Below are 19,355 nucleotides of genomic sequence, written 5' to 3' on the forward strand. Positions count from 1 at the left end.
GAAACGGAAAGCACTGTAGACCAGGGGAAGCGTGGGTGCAGGGGCAGTCTGGGGTCAATTAGTATTCATAAAAGACAAATGAATCCATAGCCACAGCCTAATACCAATTACTTTTGATCACCTAATCAATTAGAGTTGGTTAGGGTTACTGTAGCTAAATAGAAAATTAACTGCGACATTCACCATCGGTGTCGAGATGACTTTTCATCAGCCACCACATCGGACATGTTAATTTCCTCATCAAGGTGGAGAATGGAAGGATATTCACCCGCCTGGTCGGAAATGCACGATCTTGAACACACACACACATACATGCAACCACACACAGTTATTACAGGCCCTTTATTAAATATCCCTGTGGTCCCTTAATAGACAAATAGCATCTGATTCTATCAAGAAGAGTATAGAGAAAGAGAGAGCGAGGGAGGGGAGAAAATTAACGGAGTCCTCGGTGGCAGAGAGAATATGCAGCACTGAGAGACAGAGCAAATGAGTAATTCAGAACTGATTGATTGTACAAGAGAGAGTGAGAAATGGAGAATGAGAGAGATAGAGTGTGGAAGAGAGGGAGATACAGAGAGGGAGAGACAGATAAAAAGAACCACAGATTGGAAGTGAGGGGAAGAAAATGGAAGGTAGAGATGTGATAGATGGATAGCAAGAGAGAAAGATTCAGACTGGAGAGTGTAGTCACTCTCCAAACCTTTGCTGGATGGTTATGAAGCTAACACCTCTCTACATCATGTACATCTGGTGTCGCTGCACCTTTTTCCATTCCCATCCCTAACCTAGTTTAAGTTCAGCCATCGCCTCGGGCTTGTGGAAGAGGAGTGGCAGCAATATCAGGTCAAGCCCGGGGAGGGGAAAAGCCCAGTGGTTAGTATTCCTGAAGTGTCGGAGGCTGAGAGACAGGAGGGAGCGAATGTCTGGTGGGGGTGGGGAGAGTATGTCTGGAGGATGAGGCTTTAACTTAGATAAAACCAAACTGGTGGCGGTCCTGTATGTGGTTTTAACATTGCTTGTATCAACCCTGTAACTGTTTTTATATACCTTTATAAACCTCTGTTTTGAGAAGGTACATTTCATAGGAAATGTAGCTCCTACCTGGCCAGTGTTCTGAGGCAGTGTGAGATCACCTTATGGCACAGAAGTCATAGAGATGGGAGTTCGAGTCCTGTCAAGGGTTTTAGTCCTGTATTTTGTGCATTGTTGGGGCAACTAAACTTGGTTTTAAGAGATACTGGTTTTGGCTAAATATTATTCAAGTCAGCCTTTGACATTTTAGCCATGCTAGTGGCATGGCTCTAGGGATGGTAGTGTCGATCTGCATAGGCTATACAATGAAATATCTCACCATGTTTCTCACCAAGAAATTTGCAAAAAAAATTGAGAGATATTTGTGTTTCTTGATGATGAATCCTCATGTTTTTAGTAATCCCCAGACTTTTCACCGTGTGTTGTCTTCATCATCATCTTTTGCGATTGGTTTATGACCAGACCTGTAAATTTGGCAAGTACAATGGTACTACATAAAAACTTGAAAAAACTAACCCTTGTTATGTGCATACAAAGTATAATCTCATTGACATTACCTTCTTACAAAGCAAAGTTAGCTGATGTATATGATGTATATCACTTATACATGGGTATACCTGTGTGTCTGTGCAAGCATGTATGCATGTATATGAATTCCAAAGTATGAGCCAATGTGTGATTACTGTATTAATTCATTGGTGTGAAATCATACCCTTTCCTGCAGATTCGTTTTTCTCTGCACTCCATGTCTTGCCCTCTCTCTAATTCTTCTCTTTCCTCCATCTCCTCTCCACCACCTCCTCCCTCTGTGGCTTTGAGGCCAATGGCCGAGACAGGCTCGCACGATGCAGTATTGATGTGGACGGTTAGTTAGCTCTTCCTCCACATATAGTCCTTCCTGTCTAATTAGTGTCGAAGGAGAAGAGCCTGTCACAGTGTGTGTGTGTGTGTGTACATGTGTGTACTCGCCTCTTATCTCGAAGCACTCATTAACCAGGCTTTATTTTCCTTAGCTTCATTAGCATTCCCATGACAGCGGCTGTTACCTCAGCACTAGGCTAAATGCTAAATGGTAGCCATAAGAAGTCAGTCTGCCCCTTTTCATTAACATTAGCCTGTTTACATTGTGTGAGTGTTTGTAAGTGCAGTGACACAGCTTTCCCTAATAGCTCTTTGGCAGTGGGTCCACATATGAAGTGTTCACTTTCACTAGGCTGTTCTCCTTTAAAATAGCGAGAGATGAATCATCTCTCCTGCAGAATATGTTAAATCTGCTCTCGCCTTTGGGTGAGTCCACTCTGTCTGTGCCCACGAGGACCCCTTGCTACTCTATTAATATGAAGGCAGCATCTGCACAGACATGTTTCCTCCAGGTGTAAGATACTCTGCAGGTTCTAATATCACTCCCTGGCCAGAATGGAGACAGAAAACAGAGGAAATAGGAACAAACAAGGAAAGCTGATTCAGGAACAGACGTGGGGGAGGTGGATGGCAGATGGAGCAGAAAAATGGAAAATGAATGAGCATAGCAAAAGGGGTTGGGGTGGGAGGGGGTGGCAGCATAGGAGGTTGTTTTAGGGTCCCAGTATATGTTCCTCATTACGGTGAGGTATTCTCTGGAGAGTTTGTGGTGAATCAAGAGGAGAGGTGCAAAGGAGACCAGGCAGTGACAGGAGAACATCTGTGCTAAGGTGACACAGGAGAGCAGGGTGCAACTACCATCTATCTGTAATGATCACCATCCAGATGAATGTTGAGGATTGTCCCAGAGGAAGGGTTTAAAGGCCCCGCTGCATTTCCTCCATCCATCCTCTCTGTCCTTCTCCTGCTAACACATGAGCAACCACACATCCCCTCAAATGATAAACAGTACCACACATTAGGCACATGGGTCCTCACCCCAAACCTACTACCAAAGAACCAAAAGGATGACGTGGAATATTTTTCCTTGTCAACTTCAATGTGCATTCCCTTTACTATACATCGCTACTGATCATTAAAATCCACTCACACTCAGATTCAAGCTTGAGATAAGTAATCCATCACAATGAATATTTAGTCAGTTAAAAAAGAGACTATACATTCAAGTGTTGGCAACTTCCAACATCTGAAGCTGACAGTTGCCAGATTTGAGCTGAAAAAAGTTTACCCATATTTTTTTTAAATCAAAAAATAGACTCACTCAGTGCATGCATTGTGTGATTCTTCTACAGTGAGTAGGGAGGTCTAGATATATTAAAGAGAGAAGGGAGAGAGGGTTCAGGAGGAGAGGTGTATACAGTCTCAACCTCTTCTCCTCTCTTTACATAACAAATGAACTAGAGCCATTTTTGTGTAGCTTTACCTCAAGACAGTGAGAAAGTTTAGAATCCTTGATCTTGAAGGAAGATGTTGAGTATACTTAATATTTTCCTTGTGTGATTAGTTAGAGCATTTTTAAGTTGCATTTTTCCAGCAAGACAAGCCAAACGATCAGATAACATGACACTGCACAGCATTGTATCTAGAAGCTTATCTTCTTTATCAGGACACTCTATTTACTATGAGGTATTCCAGCTATTGCATGCAGTTAAATGGATTTCTATTGTGTAAGGGTTAACTTTTCTGCCTGATTGCTTTTTGTTTTATTTTTTGCTAGCGCTGTTGATGTTTTCTGCAACAATGCATTGGTTTCATTGTAATGGATGTGGAGACTGTACTTTTTGAACACAGTGCTATTGTCAGTTCCAATGCAGCTTCAAAACAAAGCTAAAGGAGCTTAATGGGAGAAAAACTTGAACCATCTGAAACACTGTTAGATGTCAGCTTTACTGAATTTGTGGGTGCCTCAGAATCAAAGAGCGAGGGCTTCTTTAGGCTCAGCATTTTGTACTGCTGTTGAAAAAATAACAGAAATCTGTTGTAAAAGAGACAGAGATTCTTCAGCAGACAGTGGACTCAATCATCCGTGATGTAATGCAGCCACAAGACATGTATTTTGCCATCTCTCTCTGTCTCCTCTGTCAGATGAATATTACTCAGGGGTTGAGAGTGGTGAGACATTTGTGAGTAATTATGCAGAAACCTGTCATACCTTCTTTCTGCCCTTCCTCATCCTCCTCTTCCTCTCTCTGCCGCCTCTCCCCTCTCTTTATCACTCTTCGCTCTCCTCTCTCCAAACCGCCCACTAACCCTGTCTATCAGCAGCGCGGTGCTTACATTTCCTTGCAGAAGCTGAAGTGGTCATTATTCACAGCTTAGGCCATGGCTGTTTGCTGTGAAATAGCTCACACTGTGCTAACATGCATTCAGAAATGCAATTAGCATAAGGTTTAGCATAGCTATTTCACATGTTAACCCTCTCTCAGGACCCCTACAGTCAGTCCTGACAATACTCTCATAATGAAAAGGCATTTCCATCATGCACTCATATCCCTCTGAGGTGGAAAGAAGGTAAAAGCGTGTCATAGTAAGCAAATGGACAGAAATGGTCTGTTCTGTTTTTTTCTTTTTCTTTCCCCTGTCTGTCTCTGTTTCATTCAGCCTTTATCTCAGTATCAGTTTGGCCTCTTTGTCCACAATACGTCCCCAAGGATCCATTCACTAAATAGAAAACCCCTCTCACTGATGGATTTACACAAAGGTGCACATGGAGCACAAAGTGGCAATATAGTAATGTTATTTCAACAGCATGGTCAGTGACCCCTCTAAAGAGGATCCCTACTGTGTCTGTATACACACAGCCTTAATAATTTACTCACACACTACTCTCAAACACATACCCACACACACATACACACACAAAAAAGGTCTAAATAATTTACAGAGAGAGACGTCTAGCCCATCATGAATAAGTAAGCGCCAGCCCACTGGCCAATCACAATCCTCTCTCGACTCCTCTCTGACCGTGTACGCAGTTTAATCAGCTCATAAATATTGCACAGCTTGCTTACTTGATAGTCTCACTAATTTTATATACAATTTTGTTTTCATTTAATTATCACTTAGTGAGTCTACAAATTCTGGTTTTAAGAGACATATTGGAGATACTTTTTCACATGCATTTGAACACTGGAAATGTGAGGAGAAATCCACATCGATTAATTGTTTTAAATACCATTAACCCACAGCGTGTGGCTCATATCTTCCTCTTGTTATTCTGATATTCTAACAAGTCCTAGTTCAGTTGTTCCCCTTCTATAATTCAGTTCCACACTACATTACACTAAGCGCTGCACACAGACAAAACCACTTGGGGTGCTTGTAAATTTGTTTTGTGATTTCATCTGTATGTGTAACTGATCTTATCCACCCTTAGTTTTCTGTTGCAATTTCAGACTCTTTCTTTTTTCTCAATAAAAAAAAAAAATCTTAAGGTATTTATCTATCAGTTTATCTGAAATTGCCCGGATTTGTTTGGAAATTTGTTGGACATTATCTCCAATATGATCTGGAGTATCAGGATTGGGGGAAAGGTCTCAGTAGTAAGATAAGAGATATCCTGCTATTATTGTGTGTTTCTGTTATTGTGTAGTGCCACAAATAATATCCTATGGCCCATATGTATTTATTTAAAAAAAACATACATCACCATTGGTATTTAATATGGAGAAGCCTATCACAGCTCTTGGTTTCAACCAACAAAATCCGATTATCCATCACATTCAAATCATCGAATAATCTCACAGAAATGATAATAGTCTCTGAAAGTTGGAAGTTTATCCATTAAAATGATATTCAACATGACAATGTAGTTAAACCTAACTACTACAGCAACTGATACTGATGAAATAACCAAACTAATGAAACAAATCAAGTAAACGCTGTTCGAAAAATAGTAGTGCCGAAGTTCCTTCATTAAATATCCCAGAGAGGTTCTTTATCTTGGTATTAATATTGATTTTCTTCATATAGAAAAAAAATGCCTCTTTAATTAGATTGTACATTTCCCCAATGAAATCTTAATTCCATAGCATTACAATACACATTTTGTACTTGTACAACACCACACAACATCACATCACAACACACCAGTGACTTTAAATTAGAAAACATTTACAGTAGTATATAGCCAATGTAACTGCCGGGTCTTGATACAGTGAGTAGTTTAGTGTAGTTCTGTTCCTGTAACACTTAAAATCTAAGGGGGGTGAAACAAGGAACAACGAAGATGAAGAGCTCCGTAGAGCCAGAATCAGCATTGCTGGGTATGTAATCCATGTCTATGTGATGATGGATGAGTCTGTTTTCCCCTGAAACACCAGGATGTACCAGTCATGTGTTAACTGACTTCACTAATTGTAACTGCAGTACTGGCTCACCTTAAACTACTAAAAACTACATCAGCACCTTTAAGATGGATCATATGGGAGCCTTCTGTGATCCACTGTGTTCCTGTTATGGTATCTTTGAAAAATGCAATTTTCAGTACAAAAATTTACTTCTCCTCTACTTTTCCTGTTTTCTGTGTACCATAACGTTTCTTTGAACTAAATGTTCATTGTTGCTTGGAGGGAATAACTGTTGTGTTTTGTGAAGTCAGTTATTTTCAGTACTGTTTGGTTTAGCATTCAGTGGTACTAACCCCGCCCTTCCTGTCCAACTCTTACCAGCTTGTCCTTCATTTTGACCTGTTCTGACCTGGTACTATCTGGCATTCTGGCAGCTTAATGGTCAGGAGGACCCTTACTATAGCAGCTCAGACCATGTCAATTAGTTCAGACTGAGAAAAGAAAAGGATGGGGGGAGGGAACGGAATTAGAGGTGGATCAACAGAGAAAAACAGATTTTTGTGTTTAATGTCTCTATCAGCAGGCAATTCTTCTGTCAGTGGCTCAGAGAGTGTGTCCATTAAATCAGTGATGAAGAATCATACGGAGCTGCACTCCTCGCATCATCCTCGGCTCCTTTTATAGCAGAAGTTTTGGGAACAACTAGGAAGAAATGCTGCCATAATTCTAGGTGAAATTGGGTTCTGCAAAGGAAATATTTATATGTATGCATGATATGTAAATTAAGAGAACTATTGAGAGAGATACTGAGGCAAAAAGAGAAGGAGTGGACAGGGAGGAACAAGGAGAGGTAAACAGACAGGAGTATGGTTGGAGGGAGAGGTAAAGGGAGAAAGAAAGTGAAATAGCGTAAAAACACTGTGCGCAGGGTGCTGCACGTCGGCAGGTATCAGGGGGAGTATTTGGTGGCTGGGAGCCAGTATGAGTGAGATGAGGGGAGGCGAGCCTGCAGAGCCAATAAATTATAGGCCTTCAAGCCCCACTTTACATTAATGGAATGTGCAGCGCCGTTCTCTCCAGTCGGCTGCTGAGATTAAAGAGTAGGGAAATGGCTGTGGACAGGCTCTCCCTGGTCTGGGCTCTCTGTGTGATATGGGCCTTCAGAAACCCACAGAGTGGCCCCGTGGCGCACAGGCCCGCAAAACAGCGACGGCTGTTCGTGGAGGTTCTGACTGAGCATTGTACTCAAAAATCCATCCCAGGAAAACCCACAAGGTGTCTTTGCCTTGTGATCACAAGGCTTTGGTGCTGCCGACGCCAGAAAAGGTTGTTTTTAGAACCTCGGCTGTAATGGTAGAAAATCCTCACTTGGGTTGTTTATGTGAAATGCTGTATTAAAGATCAGTTTCTGGGAAAGTCAACCTGGATACAGTGTGGTACACTGAAGATTTCTTACAGATTATGTGGGATAAAGTGTGCGAGTATGTGAGAATGGCTGAAGCATATCCACCTAAACCCTGCCTTCTTTCACAGCCCCTAAACCCATTACTCCTCTATTCATCTCTCAATTGAACTGTGCCACCGCTGTGTCTCTGCCTGTCTCCTGGTGGTTTTAGACTTGTTTGATGGAATCGGATGCATCTGCTAAGATTCAATTAAAATGCTGTTGCCTTTCTTAACTACTTCTCAGCGCTTGCATGTCTCCTGCCAGTCTTTTAAAGTGATTACACACAATTATTTCAATTAGATGTCAGGAAGTAGTGCCATCATCATCAGACAGTAATCAGGTTGTGGTGGAGCAGTGGGAGACAGAAAGCGACAGCTCCTCTCATTCTCTTTCATTAAACATGGAGGAGAACATTGCTGAGCATTTTCGCTTTTCTTTTTGATTTTCCTCTCATTTTTCACAATGTGGCACACTTTTAGAAATGCAGAAAAATACACTTTTTGTACCCCCTGCAAGCTGTTCTCATCTCTGCTAATGAGTGTGATCCATTTCTGGATCTTTTTTCTGAGAGATGGCTAAAGATGAGGGATTGAGTGAGACACAAAGGAAGAGCAGGCCTCCTGTTGTCTCCTGGACAGAGTCAAACAGAGGGAGAAGAGAAATGGAGATTGTACAGACAGCCTTCTGGTTATACTTTACAGTTGGGAGCAGTTCTAATAATATCTGAGTGAATTCCTGTCATTTTACTGAGAATTTCAAATGTAATTCAAACTGATGCTGACGTAAAGAATGACAGATACTTTAAAAATAGGATTCACTTCCTTGTTTGTTTTTTTTCCTTTCATATTTTGTACTCTCCTTCCTGCTCCTTTTCCATATAATAAAAAGGCGCATACAATTAATTAGAACAAAATGGAACCTAACATTTTTACTGCTTTAACATTCAGGGTGAGTAGAGACAAATCCAGAGACTTACTTTCTTTATGTACGTCAACCAGCAGGAGTTCACAAGTTGAGCTGCTTGTGATGGGGCGTGGTGGTCTGTGTTTCTGCTCGAGCTCTGGTATACCGTCCTTGAGGAGCAGAATGTGCTATAGGAGCTCCCATGGGGTTGAGGTATGGTAACAGAGCCAGTGCAGGAGCTGCCGCCGCTCTGTGTTATGATAACAGAGGCTTTGCAGGAGGAGACACACACAGCATAATGAAAAACCCACCTCCCACTGCAGCACACACTGCTCACACAAACACACGTTTACACACATACAAACTCAGAAACACACACTCGCATGCTCACATAAAGTGCATGTTCCTCCGTAGTCCCATCTGTCCCTTGCTATATTACTTTGACACAACATGATAATCAAGAATGCAGGCACATATGAAAAGTGCACATACATTGTTGTGAGGCAGCCCATCCCTCTGCAAAGCATGCTTGGTTGCTTTGCCGAGGCCACGCTGACTGCATGTCTTACAGCAGCATCAGTATGCTACGAGCATGGTCCTGTGTCTACACCACTCTCCTCTCCCTCCCTTCGTCCACCTCTCCTTTATGACTCTCTCTCACTTCTATGTGTTACCTCCATCACTCTCTCCATGCATACTTGGCTCTGCTGCTCCCCCCTTTCCTGGTCTCTCCTTTTTTTGTGTGTGTAAAGCAGAGCCATACCTGGGCTTGTTATTATTACAAGGCTGTTTTATGTCTTCACATCTTCACTTTTTTCAGCATTCTTATCTTTGAACTGTGTGTGTTTTCCTGTACTTGCTTTTATTCCACTTGTCTCTCCACTTTATCTCTCCCTGATCTCCCTCCTTCACAACTACTCTGCATCACTGCTGGTTATACTATTGGGTTTTTTGGCCCAAGTGGGAAGCAGCGTGCAAGGCCAATTATACAGTTAGGATTCTCAGCCATGTTGGCTAATGTTGTTTTTCTGCTTCTTTTCTCTGTTGTATTGTAACCAGGGGACGGGTCCATTAATTGCCCTGCTGATGGCTGTCATCATCCACACCCCTCTATGTCCAACACAGAGGGGTAGATGGTGTGTGTGTGTGTGTGTGTGTGTGTGTGTTTGTGTGCGTGTGAGTCTCAGTGGGTGTCTGATGGGAGGGTGCTCAAGTGTGGAGGACTCATCATGGGTTATTAGGAGCATGCAGGGGGGCCATCAAGCGTGAGAGATGGAGAGATAAAGGCGGCAGAGAGAGATGAAGAGAGAGAAAGAGAGATGGTTAAGAGAGAATCATTCCTGAATCAAAGTAGTGCTGCTCCATTCAAAAGAGACTCATTGAGTTTCTTCTGCTCTCCTCTTGCTCATCAATATGCTTTTAAGGCAGTTTGGGGTAAACTTTTGTTGTCATGAATAATGCATTTTGAAATGCTGAACTTCATGAAGTTGGAGGATTTCCATGAGACCGATATTAAACATAATAGTCAAAACTCAATTGGCAGCGGCTTAAAATGCAGTCCTACACTTCCCATAATGCAACTCAGTAGCATCATTTGTCTGGTAAACTCCAACATCCTCATCAACAGTTTGTATCACAGGTTTTTTATCATTAAATTTGTAGTCTCCCAGCACAAAGCTAAGATTGCTCCATGATAACATCGTCAGGGTCGTTCTCCCAGGCATTAGAACACTCCCCTCCAAAGTCAGCGCTATCTTCTGTGACTAATACATTGACTCCCACATTAAAAGAAATTTTACAGTGCTGCTTTAAATGAATGTGTTTTCTTTCAGAGACACATTTGTGGGATAAATGAGTGGTATCATGTAACATTTAGTGACAGGACAGGTCATTGCACACCATACACACACACACACACACTCATATATACATGCAGAACACACATCGGTCTTTCATTGGCCACTATTAATTTCCTGCCAAGCATCCTCATAGCACATGATGGCAGATAAAGATAAAAGATAAGAATCTAGACAGCCTTGTACGCCATGATTAATTTATCTCATATTTGGCTTGTCTAGAATAAATGTGCAGTTAATATTTAATATTCCTTTGGTTTTTCACATGATTGCAACATGATTGTGAGAGGGTCACACAGTGGGTGTGCATGTATGGGAGGTGAGAGAGAGGGCAAGAGAGGTGGTGTGAAAGAGAGTGGGTGAAATCGCACGTTTTGCAAATTGCACTGTTACTACTGTTTGTGCTTACCCGTGATGCTAATGTGACACTTAAGTAATTGAAACAGAAAACAAAATGAGACTGAAAGAGACAATTAGAGAGTGAGAAAACACAGGGTGACTGGGGAAGGGGAGGCAGTAGCAGTAACACATGTAGTTCAGTGTGGGGGGTGAAACTGCTGCTGACACAGTTTGTTGCTGTGCATCCAAACAGCACTAGTATAAACACAGAGTGCGCCTCCAACTGTATTTTCATGCCATACAGGAATGAGAATTGCATTTTTATCAAACACAACAGTGATAACTATATAGTTGCAGTTTATACATTTAACTCTCCCCTCTGGGAACAGACGACATGAAGGAGAGGCACATATATTAACATGTTAGAAAGAGTGAGGAGAGTGATTTCATATCACATTATTGTTCATAATTGAAGCCTTTAATAAGCCATGGTATATTAATGGTGTGTATTACAATAACTCACCAGATTCATAAAGTAATGGAGACTCTGGATAAGCTTCTGTGATATTACCACCACCACACTCACTTTGCAGTCTTTGAAAGATTATGTGGCAATTACACTTCACTGAAGTTACACATAAACGTCTGCACAGATTTATGTATAGAAGGGTCTTATAGTTGCACAGGCAGTTGAACTGACTCGCAACCGCTGAAATTTCTGCGCTGTGTTGCGTGTGGCCCGAGCAGGTGGAAAAGCAAACTTGATCTAACTTCCTTTCGGGAGCACAAGTTTAAAATGAAACACTGGAACTGAACTGAACAAGTTAATTGGAACCTACAAGTTTAAAAAGCCACAGCAACTTCTCCAAATGACAGGGAAGCATTGTTCCTGTCTTTACACACACACTGCAGACGGTGTCATGTTATAGCAGTATTGTGAAGGTAATATGCAAGTAAGAGCATATAGGACTGATGGAGAAGTTAATTAGAGGCCAGGCCAGACATCCAAACCTTCTGACCCATTTCCACCCCTCCCTCATCCCCCTCTACATCTCCCCTTATCTGTCATTCACAGTCCCACCACCACTAATGAGCTTATTCCGAGCCATACGTTATGTCTGCAGCTGTACCTTTTTCACTCTGCACAGAGCAGCGTGGCTTTTTTTGCTTCCTCAGAAAGAGAGAGAGAGAGATGGCTGTTCACTCCCACCATGTTTCCAATTAGATGCCCCTCTATTCATCCTTCTGTCATTTCCCCCTCTTCTCTCTATCCTCTTGTTTCTCCTGTCTGCCGGTGTTGGAAGCAGGTTGTAAAACAGGCTGCCTCATCCAAGTGGAGACGAGCCCCGCGGTCGCTGTAGTTTTGTTACTGAGGCAGAGTCACATTAGCCTCTTTTAGTCTGCCTGTGCAAGTGTGTGTGTGTGTGAGAGAGCATGTGCATGTGTGTACATGTGCCTATGTGTGTTTTGAGGCTATGTGTGACATTAGCCTCGCAGTCACAGGTAATGATCTCATCTTCCCTCTGGTGACTAGAGGCATACAAAGAGAATTACACACACACACACACACACTAAGAGGGAAAGATGGGGAGCAGAGATTGGTATTGTAATGGTACTCTAATGGTCTACCTGACAAGTGCTTTTTCTTAATGCTATGCCTCTTCCCCTCCCCCCTCGCTGTTTCTCTCTGTCCTCCAGGTGCATTTTCCTTCTTTGAGGAGCAGTGATATGGACACCAGGTGTGGTGACGTCCAGGTATGTTTTCGATTCTCATAGCATAATGTCTGTGTCCATAAAATACACCATATTTTGCCCTGTGATCACATCAAAAAGTGCTATTTGCTATCACTCCCTGTTTAGAGCTTTACCCTTTCACATTTTATTCGAGCGTCCAGGTGTCACATTGTATAGATGCAAAAGTTACTCTTGTGCAACCGCGCACCTCTCAGGGCTCCTTTATATAGTAATGGGAGTAGTGACAGGGAGAGCAAGGCAGTGGTTTTGGACTCCACTTACATCACATGTTGGAAATGTGATGTGTGTGTATTCATATATATATATCCAAATCCATTTACCATTCAGATTTATCATTATGCTGTAACAGTTTCTTCACAAATCCTATTGACTACAAGTACATCTGATATTATTAATCAAACCAAATTTGCTATTAGAGTCAATATTTGTTCAGCTTTGAATCCTGCAGCCTATGCACCTATCAGATCAGAGTTTTTGTTTGTTTGTTTGTTTTTTGTTTGTTTTTAGCTCTGAGCAGCCTCTCCACCCCACAGACTCACTATGATGCTCTTAGATTCCTTGCTCTCTATTTTTCTATTTATACCCACTGAGATGAACAATGAGCCCCAGGCAGCCCTCACTCACCAACCCGAGCACACGTAGACAAGGAAACACACTTTGTCTCTCAAACACACATGGACACACACGCTGTGAGTTAAGGCAGAGGTGGAGGTTAGAGGGTTTCATCAGCAGTGTGTCTGACCATATGAACTAATGTAATGCAGTTAGCTATATTGACAAGGCCCAGAGAGCACACAGAGGACTGGAGTTCCTACTGTGTCCTTGCTTTCAGCCTTGTGTTTGGGCATTCTGCTGCCCAGTCCTATAAAGGGATAATCCACTCTATAAAGCCAACAACATCCGCTGCTCATTTTTGGGTTGTAAGCATGAAAATGTGATAAACCAGAGAGTCAAGGGTGTCTTGGCAGAGTCATCAAGAGACACATCCCCAAGCAACACTGTGACAGTAATTGGGGTGATTTTATGAGCCTCTGAGCTTCTCAGTTGGTAGCTGTGATCAAAGCAATTAAATCAAGTATGTTTTGCAATGTTAAAGCTTAAGTCAGTTTTTTATGAATCCATAAAGTCATTACTTTTTTTTTTCACTAAATCACAGCCAAAGAAGCAACACAAGAAAGAATGAATGTGCAGGCCAATGTGTGTTCTGTTTTAAGGAATTATGGATTGCCCCCAGCAATCAAAAAACAATTAGCAGTAAGCCATTAACCTGCTTGTTTTTTTGTGACCTCAACTGAAAGGTGAGTTTGTCACATTAAATACATGCCTGCACCCAGGCAGGCACACACAGAGGAAAAGAAGGAGGGCACTACTGTGTAACTTGAACCAGTTAAAAATGAATGAAGACAACATCCATGAGAAACAGCCCATCTTTCATTATTCACAATATTGAGAATACACTGAAACTATGTCAGCTTGACTTGCTCCAGCTCCTCTGGCCTCTTTTCCCCTTTCTCCTCCTGCCAGTGCTACCATCACCTCCCACCTCCACCTGTGTTGAGAGATTCACAGAGTTTACCAGAGGTTGAACAGGGTCAGTATCAGTCCAACTTCAGTCCAGTGGAGCCGGAGGGGAGTCTGGAGGAATAAAGTGTACAGCAGATCCTCTTATCAACTCCTCAGTTCACACTGATGTATGATTTTTGGGTTTGATTTGTATCCGCTCAATGCATTTCTCCATAGCTAAGTGTACACGTCGGCTACTGGCTGTCTGCAGTAAGGAGTTGTCTCCGATGGTTGGTCTTCACATTTAGCTTGCATTAGTGGGATGGAGAAGAAATGGTGTGGAAGTGGCTGTTTGACAGGCATACGTTTTGGGTTGAAAGTCTCATCATTTCACATCTGTGAAATCATAGGCTGCAGTGGATTAAGTGTTAATGGAGGACAGATAAATGTCGCTGTGATTGTAAAAGGCAAAGTTTAAATTCATTTAGTCCATGACTTTTGCATGATTGATGCTCTTGTACAATCAGGTAATAACTGGCTTTAGTTATATTACAGGCCTGTCAATCCATTCTTGTGCCCTATGATGAGATTGACATGACATTTATCACTTTCATCAATAAAAAAAGCAAGAAAAGGGAATACAATGTGAGAAACATATGAGAAATCTTCATCATAGATTTTTCTGAGTTAGGAATGGTGACTCTCGTGATGAGAGGATGTTCCAAACTTCATCATGGGAATACGTTTCCTTTGGTCTACAGTACAGAGATGGCTGAATCAGCTGTGAAAAACAAATCTTACTTCATCTCACAACATCAAGTGTGCAGCCAATCTCAATCAAAAGGTATTTTCTGTGTGGACAATTGTTCACCACAAGAATCAACTTGGAAAATGTTGATTTTAGAAATGCCTCACACTAGTTGAGTTTCCATTCAAATTTTGCACATATCTAATGAATTCCAAATAGCTGGCAGATGAAAATAAGGATCTTGTGCATTTTACTACTTTTATGTGACTAATAGGGCCAACAAGATAGACAGGTGATCACTTCTTCTCCAGTCAGGTACCATGAGGAGATGATGTAGCTGAAAAAGCGGCAGCCAAATGCATGTAGTAATTTGAGGATTTCATTTTTGTCTGCAGTCATATTTCACCTCTTTAGTAACAAGTAATGTTTTAGCCATACAAAAATATTGGGAGAACTGACCATTACACCAACAGGGACTTTAATGAAATCACATTCTAAATACACAGACAGCTTTGCAGCTGTAACAGCTTCCACTCCTCTGGGAAGGCTTTCCACAGGATTTTGGAGTGTTTCTGTGGGAGTTTTTGCCCATTCATGCAGTAGAGCATTTGTGAGGTCAGACACTGATATTGGACCAGAAGACCTGGCTCACAATCTCTGTTCCAGTTCATCCCAAAGGTGTTGGATGGGGTTGAGGTCAGGTCTCTGTGTGGGCCAGTCAAGTTCTTTCTCACCAAACTCATCCAGCCATGTCTTTATGGACTTTGCTTTGTGCCCTGGGGCACAGTCATGCTGGAATAGAAACGGACCTTCACCAAACTGTTGCCTGTACTTTTGTCTGTATAGTTTAGGTTATAATTTATACACTCGATTACAATTTATGTCTCACTCTGTCTGGTGACATTGCATTGGGTTGCATTATCAGCTCCATAGGATCTACTGTGTCGCAGCATGTATTATAGTGTGGTGACCATAACACTGACTTGCCACAAATTAAATAAAGTGCGTTTATCAAGAAAAGGCAAGGAAGACTGTAAGAAACACCTACACATGCTCATTTAATGTATGAACAATGTGCATGGACAGGTGTCGAGAACTGTTTTGCCAGAGGGACCTACAGATACCAAAATAGCATTTAACATGTTAAATTTGAACTATTTTATGTCATATTGACAAACAGAGCTCACTTTATAACATCAAATGTTTAAGTTCTGAGTCATTTACCACAGCCTTCACTGTTTAATCAAGCTGTAGATTATTCCACCTCAGTGCAAGCTTGTTTTCCTCTTCCACCAGCTACTGCAAAAGTACAAAAATGAATAATTAAATAGATAAGTAAAGCTACAAAATTGTCACAGGCAAACAAAAACAAGAGGAATTTTGGAGCTTCACTGACCGTTTCTGTTGCCACTAATGTTGTCGCCTCCTGTCACCTCCAGTAAGAACCTGTTCATTTTATCTGCTAATAACTGCCTTTAATTACTTCTCAGACACAAATTATGTTCCTATTATGATACATGTACACATTCACAAATTACTTTAATATAATCTGTTTATGTGGTTGCGTTGTACCATTTTTTTAATAACAATTGTCTTTCCTATGTCTGACACTTGTGTCACACTACAACTTGCTATGGGCACATCTTGCAAGATGCTCTGTGGCTGTCATTCATTATAGTCTATGTAAAACCACTGAACTGGGATCAATACTGCTATTACAGAAGTCATCTTTTAAAGACTTTGTGTGGAAAACAGTTCTGCACTGACGCGTGATCCATTTGGTGTTTTTTTTTTTTTTTTGATTTTTAGACTGACAGCAGGACTCGGAGCGATGCTCACACAGAGGTGGGATTAGGTACCCTTTACTTCTCCTCTGTTCCTTTGTGTGTGTGTGTGTGTGTGTGTGTATGCGTGCACACACTGCACATGTACCCATGTCTGCATATGCATGAAAAGTGTTAATGAAATATGATGGATCCTCCCCGAGGCAAAAGCCCTGAAAGTTACACATCCTGATGAAAGCATAAACATGTGTGACATTTCAGCAAAGTACATCTTTATATCTAACCCCCTGTGGGTTAAAAACACACAAATACACACACATACACACACACATATTTACACATACGCACAACTCCCCCTCCCCTCTGCCTTAACCAAATACAAACAAGTCAGCCTGTCACCTAGATTTAGATTTAAGCTGCGACCATCCTCAGGAGTCTCTCCCTCTCCGTTCGTTTCTCTTTCTCACTTCATTTACATGTGAGAATGAATGAAGAATGGCATGTCACATTGTCAAAACTTAACTCAGAACTCCTTTGCATGTGTGTGCACATACAGGGTCTCAGATTCAGTATATTTTCTCTCTCATAAACCATCTCTCCTCATCTCCACATGCTCTTTTACTCTCTTCGCATCTGTCAGGCACTTGATATCCTGATACATCTGAGTTATTGAAGAGTGGCATGCTTTGATAGCTGCGGTTATGCTGTGATATTTCGTCTTTGGAGGGGGGCCCAGCTTCGCAGATCTGTTCCCTCTGCCTCTGCCTTTCCTCTCTCTCGTTCATTCACTCACTGCAACGCACTCGCACATGCAAATCCAACACCCTGCTGTTCGGAGCTAAATAATCAGTATGAGAGATGGTAGGTGAGGCAGGTCACTGTGTACTTGTTTGTGCATTTGGGTCAAAGCTAATCTCATTTCAGTCTAGATGTGTCTCTCAAATTCACCTCCAGACATATTGATGCCTTTTCAGAGGAGACTGTGTCATTTACAGGTGTAGGCTAATATTTGATTTCAATGTCTACTACAGCAAGCCATTTTTGAATTTGGTACGGAAGGACGGGATCTGGGGCATATGGTTGTACATTTAGCAACCAATATTTCATCAGCTTCAGAGTAGAAAGAGGCAGTGAAGATGTGAAATTACCTGTACCCAGCTAATAGCTGCGCCCTGTAGGACGGGTGCTGAGGATTTCATGTACATCCAGCCAGTGCCATACATGGCTTTTATAAATACATGCCAGTATGCAAGGAGATACATTCATCTTTTTTAGTCCATATAGTTTGGATGTGTGCAGTGGATACAGTTTTTAGAAGTGGAAGAACTGCTCGTTGGATTACCCCCAACCCCAAGTCTCCCTCATCCATATGAACATGTTTTAATACTTTTCACCATAAATCTGATGTATGTGCAGTCTGAAAATTGTTGGTCAGCATGTTACATCATAGCTTAAGGTTTTAACCAGGCTTACTTTACGTCCAGTGATGAAGTGACAGTGTCAGAAAACATCGCACTGTACTGTACAGGCAGCACCTACTGTACAGCTGAGCAGAGCAGAGGCAAGGCGTGCTTGGGCAGTTAGAGTGCTGCCTTTGTTGCCTTTAACGAGTTTGACCCACTTTGCTGATAATACACATACATTTCTATTATTTCCACATTTCTCTTCCTGTCTTCTTTTTCTTTTATTCTTTTTCTCCGTTCCAACATTTTCTGTGTTTGTGTGTGTGTGTGTTGGGGGGCATAAGTGAGATAGGACAGACAGGAAGAAGCTAGCTAGCTGCTGGCTTGCTCACATGAGCATCCAGGAGTTATCTGTTCAGTCAAGCTGAGACAGACAGACAGAGACTGTGTGAGAGAGGAGAAGAAGAAGGTGCGTGAGGGAGGCAGATACTGAGGGAGGGAGATATGGCAAAAAGGGCAGAGATACCAAAGTGTGGGAGGGAGATAGAAAGGAGGGCTCTGCACAGATAGAGAAGGTAAACTAAAGCTATACTTATACAGGAAAACAGAGCAGAGAAGGAAAAGATGAAAGGAGGAGAGAGCAATGAGGAGGAGGTGGTACATCTATGGAGAAAAGTGAGGTTGATGAGATGGAGAAATGGCTATTTAAAAGCACAGAGGGATGATGAACAACTTGTTTCCTACCAAAATTTTACACTATAACCCCCAGATGTATACAGTATGAAAGCTCTGTTTCTTTGTAGCTGTTTAAGTAACAAATGTAGCCAACAATGATGGCTGACAGACTGAAAACAGTGGTGTTGGTGGGGGTACGGGGCTATGTTGCATGAGATACAGATCGGGTGGCCAGTATTAGTTTCAAATCAATGGGTTTGAAGGTTCATGAGACACCAAGACACTGCACAGCATGTGTGCAATTGTATGTGAAAATACTTTACAACTGTGGAAAGTTATCACTGTAACAATCACTCCACAAGATAACCTGGTAATTGGAATGTGAGCCACTGCAGTGTGTTGCTTTAGACTGCTTCACGGCAGAATAAGGGCAGCATTGTCTTTGTTTGTTTGCTTGCTTGCTGTAGTCCCCTTTTTCAGCATGGCCTCAATGAAGTGACGGAGCTGTGTTTTTTCGTGCAATGCTAATATCAGCCTCATAGCCTCATAGCAAGAGGGTTCCAGGTTCGAATCCCGTAGTAGTTTGCAGTAGTTTGTAGTTTGCATGTTCTCCCTGTGCCTGTGTGGATTTTCTCCGGGTACTCCGGCTTCCTCCCACAATACCAAAAACATGCACGTTAGGTTAATTGGCTACTCT

The 19,355-nt window shown here is 41.9% G+C and overlaps 1 protein-coding gene across 1 annotated transcript in view; it reads left to right on the plus strand.

Moving 5' to 3' along the window:
- Positions 1–19,355, plus strand: part of dab1a (DAB adaptor protein 1a) — a 179,401-nt gene that overhangs the window by 87,836 nt on the left and 72,210 nt on the right. The window contains exon 3 of the mRNA XM_046390847.1: positions 12,489–12,545. The gene's annotated coding sequence lies outside the window, so the exon portion shown is untranslated. The remainder of the gene's footprint in view (positions 1–12,488; positions 12,546–19,355) is intronic.

Source organism: Scatophagus argus, chromosome 6 (genome assembly GCF_020382885.2).
Source record: "Scatophagus argus isolate fScaArg1 chromosome 6, fScaArg1.pri, whole genome shotgun sequence".
In the NCBI taxonomy this organism is placed as follows: Eukaryota; Metazoa; Chordata; class Actinopteri; family Scatophagidae; genus Scatophagus; species Scatophagus argus.